Raw genomic sequence first — 9,054 nt, 5'->3', positions numbered from 1 at the left:
GCTTGAAGGAGACAGAAGGTGAAGCCTTAGATTAGAATTAGAATTCTCTTAGATAGATTACCGATATTTCTGGATTAGAATAATTTTTAAGATTAATCTGAGTGTCGGAGTTCTAAGAATGTCTCTTACTTTTTCGGGACCTTATATATTATCTATGTGGGCACCTTTACCATGCTGAGAACCTCTGATTCTCATTCTATACATATTCTACTATTTTTCAGATGTAGGTCAAGAGCACCTCACTGAGCATTCTGTAGACCTTCTGGAAGCGAAGAACTATACTCTTAGTGCTTAGTATTTTGTTTCTAGTTGTATATATGTATATTTAGTCTCCGCCCTGTATAATTGTGTAAGTCCCTCCTAGAGATTGACAATGGAAAAACAAGTATTTATATTGTAGTTTGGGTTATACTTTTGGTGTGTGTGTGTGTGTGTTTATACTTTGGCCAGCCTTAGCTTCGCAAGTCGAGTCTGGAATTTGATATTTGTATATTTTGGAAGTCTGATATTTATATATAGTTTATCCTTCTTTTCGGTCCTGTTTATCTGTTTTATGTTTACCCGGACGAGTGTGATGCGATTTTCTATTACACTTTTGTTTAGTTTCTTCTTCAAGGCTCCTAGTCATAATTTTATTCAACTATATTTATATACGTCTTTTTCTTTAGAGGTCGTAATACCTCTCTACCTCTGTTATACAACTTAAACATAAAGCTCTGTGTGGTACACTACAAAAAAAAAGAGTTTAAAATGGAATTTATATTATGACAGCTTTAAAGAACTGCCATAATATTCAGATATTATGGCATTTTATGATGTTGTCATAATTAATTTTTCTAAAATGGTATTTTTTGGTGATTTTGGCGGTTTTCAACCGCCATTATCAAAGCTAGTATTTAAAAAAAAAAGGCCAAAAGCCCAAAACCAAGAAAAACCCTAACACTTATCTTATCTGGTGTGGTGAAAGTGAAACTCGAAAAAGTGAAGCTGCTCCAGCCATCTTCTCAACGGCACTCTCCAGCGACTGCTCCAACGACTGCTTCGATGACGATCTTCTTAGCGGCATTCTCCGACGATCTTCTCAGCAACATTCTCCAAAACGAAGGTATGACTTCTTGTGTTCTTCGATGATCTCCTCCGATGACATCTCCTCCAGCGGCGATCTCTTTCTGCATTCGCCTCCTGTGACGATCTTCTCCGCGACATCTCCTCCAGCGACGATCTTCTCCGGCAACACCTCCTCCAGCGGCAATCTCCTTCGGCAACATCTCTTCCAGTCGCGATCTTTTCCGGCGATGCCTCCTCCAGCTTCCTCCTTGCCATCTTCTATGTCTTCTCCACTAAAATCCTCAGTGCCTCCCTTTCGTCCTAGATCGGCAGGTCAATTTTCTATCTTTTTATATTCTAGGGTTCAAAAGTGCGATTCTCTGCTTTTTGATACTATGATGAGTCTCTTCTTTAATACGAATATAGTTAAATTGAACAAGAAGTACATTATTTAGATTTTCTTTATTTAAGAAAAATAAATGTATTCTCGTTGCGTGTGAATGAATACTTATGTTGTGTTTGATAAATGTGATGTAAATTTTGATAATGACAGTGTTTGATGATGGAAACCAAGCGCAGAAGAATAGCTTCATATATGTGAGTGCTATTTCTTCTTTTTCCAGCTTCAGTTTGTAAATTATAGCTTAAATCTTTCAAATTACTGCATGATTAGTTATACTCTGCTTTTGCTTTTGCTCGATAGGTAGGAATTTTGTTTTTCTTTTATTTCAAAATTAATTCAGTATCATTTTAAAAATTGATTACGTATTTTAAACAATAATTCAAAAGATAAGGTAAAATCACATGAGTATTGAGTGTTTGATCCTAATATATCGAATTTGACTTGCTTTTCTATGGTTGATTCTGATTTTGGGTGATTTTTTTCTTTTTGGTTATTATTATTATTATTATTATTATTATTATTATTATTATTATTATTATTATTATTATTATTATTAGAAGCTTGATTGCCACACTGTTAATCTGCTCCCATTGAAGCTGCAGTTTTAAATTTTTGTAGATATTGTTAAAATTAGACATTAAATTTCATGTTTTAAAAGTTTGATAAATAGGAGTAGTTTTGTTGGAGATAAAAATGAGAGGGATAGTTACTATACTGAATGTATTTATGGACTTGAGAAAAGATTTAATACAATTAATAGATACCAAAAGATAGTTATTGAACCCAATTCTCTTTCTTATATGTAATATCTTTAGAGAACTTAATTCCAAATATTGTAATTATAAGTTATTGTATGTAACACCAGAAAAGATTGCCAAGTGAGTGCCATTATGCTCTCCCACCCTCTTAAATTTATTTATTTTTTCTTGATAAGCAAATATTGCTTTTTAATTGAAAGTATGAATCCTTACTCATTTTGAATGTTGCAGGTATTCTGTCCTTCCCAAGACCAAAAAGTGTTTGGAAGATGTTGACAAATTCATTAGGGAAAACCATTTTGATGAGTGTGGCATTATATATTACCTTTCTCGAATGGACTGTGAAAAGGTTGCTGAAAAGTTGCAGGTTGGTCATCTGACTGCACCTGTATTGTTGCTTCTCTTCCATTTTTCTTCTGTCATGCTTATTGTTTGTTTATTATTCTTTCTGGATGATGATGGTATGGCTACATGATAAACCATAATTGGACTCTTGTTTTATATTTTCTATAAACAAAGTAAAACTAGAAGTCAACATCTAGTTGAATTGTTTGCAAATACACTATCTAGTTATGTTCATTGTCCAGGAGTTTGGACATAAGTCTGCATTTTATCATGGTAACATGGATCCTGCTCAACGTGCCTTTGTTCAAAAGCAGTGGAGTAAAGATGAGATCAATATAATTTGTGCTACTGTGGCATTTGGAATGGGTAAATGTATGCTTTTCAGATACTATTTATTGCATTGATTTGCTTGAGTAGAATCATAATTTAAATTTAAAATTCCAGGTATTAACAAGCCTGATGTTCGCTTCTTAATCCATCATTCCCTTCCAAAATCTATTGAAGGTTATCATCAGGTATAGCAGATAGCGCAGACAACTAAAATATTATTTTGGCATAGTTTCTGAACTTCTGTTTCTGTTTACTAACATGTTCAATTAAAATATTATTTTGGCATAGTTTCTGAACATTTGTTTCTGTTTGCTAACATGTCTTCTTACTTTTCATTATCTTTCAAGGAATGTGGACGAGCTGGTAGAGATGGTCTACGTTCTTCCTGTATATTATATTACAGCTACAGTGATTATGTTAGTATCAGATAATTGAATAGTAAATTGTATGGAATTGGAAGATCATTCAAAATTTATATTAGTGGCAAGTTATTTGAAATAAGTAATAATTGATATCCAGATCTCCCCATTTTGTTGGTGTTTTCACTGCTGATATCTAGCTGTATATAATTTTTTATAGATTCAAGTTAAGCATATGATAAGTCAAGGAGCAATAGAGCAAAGTTCAATGACATATGGATACAGTCACTCAAATATGACAAATTCAGGATGGATATTGGAAACAAACACTGAAAACCTTTTGCGAATGGTAATTCTTTCTTAAATGGGATAACAAAGGGCTGGTTGAAGTTTCTATATTGGCTGTTGCTATATTGTCACCCTTTTTATTGTTGATTTTACAATATGTTTTCCTTCAACTGTCTCAGGTCAGTTATTGTGAAAATGACGTTGATTGTAGGCGTCTTCTGCAGCTTGCTCATTTTGGGGAGAAGTTTGATTCTTCAACATGTCAGAAAACATGTGATAATTGTTTGAAGAACACAAGTTTTATTGAGAAAGATGTCACTGAGATTGCAAAGCAATTGGTTTGAAAGCATCTTCTTTCTATAAAATTTACTGTTTTCATCCTTCCAGTTTAAGGAATTATGTTAGTTTCAAACTTCCAATATTTGAGATAGAGACTTTAGTTCACTATTTCTCAGTTCGTTTGATTGCCTCTTTTTAGGTTGAACTGGTTAAGCTAACTGGGTAGAAGGTCTCATCATCACATATATTAGAAGTCTATCGTGGATCCTTAAGACAGTTGGTATGCCACTGAGATAACTTGTTTTATTTCTCCTCTCTTCACTGTTACAAATATTTTCTTGCCCTATTTAGCCATTAAATATGTCCTCTAGTTATGTACTTTTAATGTTAAAATCAGGTCAAGAAACACCGTCATGATACTTTGAGCCTTCATGGTGCTGGGAAGCATCTAGCTAAGGGTGAGGCTTCTTCCCGAGTATTGTATCATCTTGTTGTAGAGGATTTTCTTGTGGAGGAGGTTAAAAAAAGTGATTTTATGGATCAGTATCATCAATATTGAAGGTATTGAAAGAAATAGTCTATGTTTGAATCCTGCAATTTATTTTCAAAAGTTTCTTATGTGCTTGTTGTGCTTCTATAGCTGTTGTTGCAACCTTCATAGTTAGACTTTAAATAATAGTAAGCTGTCTAACGGGTTGAATTGTTTTGCAGGTAAATGACCCCAAGGTCCGCAACCTGTTGCTGGGGGGCCAGAGGATTAAACTGAGGTTTGTCGATCTCATGAAGCTATTTCTTGATTGAATCTGTCAGTCAGAATTTTAGGGGTCCAATTCTGTTAGCGCTCAGATATTGTTAGATTGATACGTCAAAGTTACTTTGAATTCTTGTCTCAACCTTCTCTAGCCTCATTTTTAACATCTACAACACACTCTTTCTCAGTATTATATTCCTACTTAATAGCATCCTGAAATGTTGTAGGTTCCCATCGTCCATAAAAGCATCAAAATTAGCGAAGTACGAGTTCATTCCAGCTAAAGGATCTTTGACATCTGAAAAACAAAATAGTCATCAAGTTGTAGGTTCCATCGTCCATAAAAGCATCAAAATTAGCGAAGTACGAGTTCATTCCAGCTAAAGGATCTTTGACATCTGAAAAACAAAATAGTCATCAAATTGATACTCCTGCTCAGCCCCAAACTCAAGTTGACATGGTATATAATGGGTTTCTTTACGGTTCTTTTTGTTCAATTTTCTAATATGTCTTGAATTGTCTTTGATAGAACTTTATTTCAGAATCTTTCAGCAAAGTTATACTCAGCACTGCGGTTGCTGCGGGCAACTATTCTTGGTGAATCTGGAGATAATGTCTTAGCTCACCACGTATTCTGGTTAGTTACACAAGTTCTCTGTATAGAGCTCATTTAATCTTGTGCAGTAATGGATTATGAATAGTTTAATTTAATTGAAATTTTGTCTTTGAATGCTAAGCATCTGATGAGCTGCTGTTTCTGTTATATAGTAATTCTCTGTTGCAGCTGATGAGCAAGAAAGTACCAAGAACAAAGGAAGAACTCATTGAACTCAATGGTGTGAGCAAATAAGTTCATTCTACGAATTAATCAAATGTACTGGAAACCATTGAAAATACTATTAACACAGATGTTTCTGTTTAGCACAGGGCCAAGGTAAGCAATTATAGTGATCAGATACTGGAAACTATTGAAAATACTATTAATGAGTATTACAAGTTGAATAAAAACAACAATGGCAGTGTTGATTCTGCAAAAAAGGAGACGAGATGCAAATGGAGGCCTAGATAGAAATCTTGAGGATGATGATGAGTTGACTAAAAAAATCAAAATGTGCATACAAGAATAATTTTCTTACCTTTAGAATATATATATGGATAAATTTTTTAATATCTAGTCCCTCTTGTGAGACTGTTGGTTTAGTTTTTAATTCTTTAAAATGCTGGTAGTTTGCTATTTATTTGAGCAACTATTTATTTCAACGTTCAATTTTCTTTTGCAGGTAATATTTATTTACACGGACATGAACAATGAAAATGTTGGAATGATCTGTAGCAAATTTGTTGAGCATCTCTAGGAAAACTCCCAATGTAATAGAACTAACAATATTTCTTAGTTTGATACTTTGTATAGGAGTTATTACTTTTTATTTGTAATACTAAAAAATCATATATTATGTTTAATACTTTGAGTTATATAATATTTTGTCTATGGATTATGATTTTGTTATTGTGAAATTTTAATAAAAAAAATCATTTATTTAGCAAGATAAAAATAATAGTAAAAACTGTATTTTTAAAAGATAAAAAAATCATTTTTATCCGGTAAAAACGGCAGTTAAAAAATGCCATTTTAAACGAAAAGGATGCCATTAAACCCTGGTAAAAATGGCGTTTAGAAATGGCATTTTAAACGAAAAGGATGCCATTAAATACAGGTAAAAACGGCGGTTATAAACGCCATTTTTAACGAGAAGGATGCCATTAAACCCAGGTAAAAACGACAGTTACAAACCGCCATTTTAAACAAGGAGGATGCCATTAAACCCAGGTAAAAATGGCGGTTACAAACCGCCATTTTAAACAACAACAAAATCGCCGTTTTATTTGGTTAAAATAGCGGTTAAAAATCGCAATTTTAACCGCCAAAAAACCGCCGTAATAACCAGAATGGCACCCAGAATTCCGGCGTTTCTTGGAAGCGCCATTTTCGACAATAATGGCAGTTATAACCGCTGTAATTACCTTAAAAAACTGCCATTTTAACCTTTTTTTTTGTAGTGGTAGAGTGTTACAGATTGAACGAAAATGAGTTTTATTGAAATGATATGAATTAAAGAGTTACGATTTAAGGATTTTAATGAATTTTAAAGAAATGAGAATTGGTTGTCGCTCCCTTAAATTTTAGAGACTCTGCCGTAGAATTTAATTTAATAAATCTTGATTTAAGGTAATTTAATCTAATTTAATAACTTATTTTGGCTTGGATTGATTTTAAGAAAAGAATTATGTTTTCGGACCTTGGGGAAAGGCTTTGAAAGTTTTTAGTAATTTTCAAAAGCAATTGAATTCAAATGTTTAAGCTTGAGATAGATTATTGAAGTTAATTTGAGACTTTTGATTTGGCGAAAAATATGAATTTTTGAAAGAGATATACAGGGTACTCAACCCTGTGAGGTGTATATGGCACTCACCCGCGAGTATACAGGCAATTTTGCCTGCGAGGTGCACAGGGCACTCAACCCTGCGAGATGCACAGGGCGCTCAATCCTGCGAAGGTCTCTCTGATGACGAGGTGTACAAGGCACTCACCCTGCGAGTATACGGGAAGTTCTGCCTGCGAGGCATACAAGACACTCACCCGCGAGACATATAGTGTATATATATGTGAGAAACCTCAGAGGAAAAATGTCCGGGTTAGTTACCGAATGTGTCTGGTTCTGGCAATGTAACTAACGCGTGAGCTCACGACCAATAGGACAGGCATGCATCATACTGCATTTGTTTGCTATTGTTTGGGTGTGTTTAAATATTTTAGTTTGCTTATCTGATGAATCCTATTTAACTGTTAATTATGGTACTTGTTGTAACTATTTTCTGATTGTGTTTGTCTTGTATTGTTTGTTCCTATGACTGATTCTGTTTTGAGATCGAGTGGAGATTTATTTGTATGTTGGGCCAAAGGTCGAAATTTATCCATATGTTGGGTCGGAGGTTGAGAGTCGTTTATAAGTTGGGCCGGAGGCCGTAACTTGATTATGTATTGGGATATTATTTGAGCTTTGAAATCCTTATATTAAAGAAGAGAACTTTGAATTTTGGATAATTAATTGTTGTGGTTTTGAAAAGGTTCATAAGATGAATGATGATATTTGCTTTTGAAATTCATTCTTCTTTTATACGTATCCTCTTATGACAATTCTTAAACCCTCTACTGAGAACCTACGAGAACGATGTTCTCACCCCTTTACAGACTTCTCTTTTCAGGACGGACGAGGAAATTGATGACGTTTTTGCTAAGTCCTTAGCCGTGTTGTTTTTATTTGTATATATATTAGTCAAAATTTTTCTCTCACATTTGTCATTATAATTGTGTAAGAGGGATATGAGTTGTATGTTTTGTATGTATATAATATTTATATGTTATTTGTATAAGAATTTTTACAAGAATTTTTGTATATATATATGTTTGTTTTCAAGTAAAAAGAATTTTCGGTTTCTCAAAGAAAACAACGATCCGGTATTCAAGTTAAAAACTCTTATTAAGTATATAAAAGTCGTCGTCCTTACTATTAGAGTGGTGCATGCAAAAGTGTGACATTCTAATAGTAAAGATGTTACGTAGTGCAATGATAATATTAACTTAAGGCCACATGATTTATTGAATTTGATAGGTTAGGGCAAATTTGAAAAATTTTAGTTAACAGTATATTTAAAAAATATTATATTTTAAACATTCCAACAATCATAGAATATTCATCGACACGTATATCCGACAACATTTTGCAATAAAACATAGAAGAAAAAATAAAAAGAAAGAGTAAAGTAATATTTTTTTGTGGATTTTTTATTTTGATATTGAAGAATGAATAAAATTTTACGTTAATGTTACAAAAATGGGATTTTACAATGTTCTGAGGACGCTATTCTGTGTAAGCACAATACGCAGAATACGTATTGCATTGACAATACGCAGTCTGTGTATTATAATTTAATATTAAAATAATACAATACACAGTTTGTGTATTGTCTTTATAAATTAAAAAAAAATTCATTTGACAATCCGCATTTTACGAATTCTACAGCTCTTAGAATTTTTGTAAAACACTGTAGCTTCTAATATTAAAAGATTACACCAATTTTTATCCAATATCTAAAAAGATAAACTTTTTTTTGTCTCTCTATCTCTTTTTTCTTTATGTTAAAGTTTAGAGTAAAAGATAGTAATCGAGAAAAGATAATAAGTTTGGTAAGAGTCTTCAAGTAGTTTTATTATTCTTTTTAATTAGCAGATAAACAAAATTAAAAGCTAAAATAATTATATTTTTAAATCATTTAGTTGTTCATCTCTTTATACATTAAGTACGCTCTCATACATCCTTGTTAAATTAGTGTTAAGACACTGCAAGAAAATCAACAAAATGCTTGTGCACCTTCAAGAAATACTTTTAATCATAATTGTTGTTTTATTTCCATTTTTATGTTTTGGGAGAACAT

At 32.7% G+C, this 9,054-nt stretch overlaps 1 pseudogene; it reads left to right on the top strand.

The window, feature by feature from the left end:
• On the top strand, positions 1,296–6,054 carry LOC107646393 (annotated as a pseudogene).

The sequence above is a fragment of the Arachis ipaensis genome, chromosome B06 (genome assembly GCF_000816755.2).
Source record: "Arachis ipaensis cultivar K30076 chromosome B06, Araip1.1, whole genome shotgun sequence".
Lineage (NCBI taxonomy): Eukaryota > Viridiplantae > Streptophyta > Magnoliopsida > Fabales > Fabaceae > Arachis > Arachis ipaensis.
Note: the sequence above shows the minus strand (reverse complement) of the source record. Positions and strands in the feature narration are given on the sequence as shown.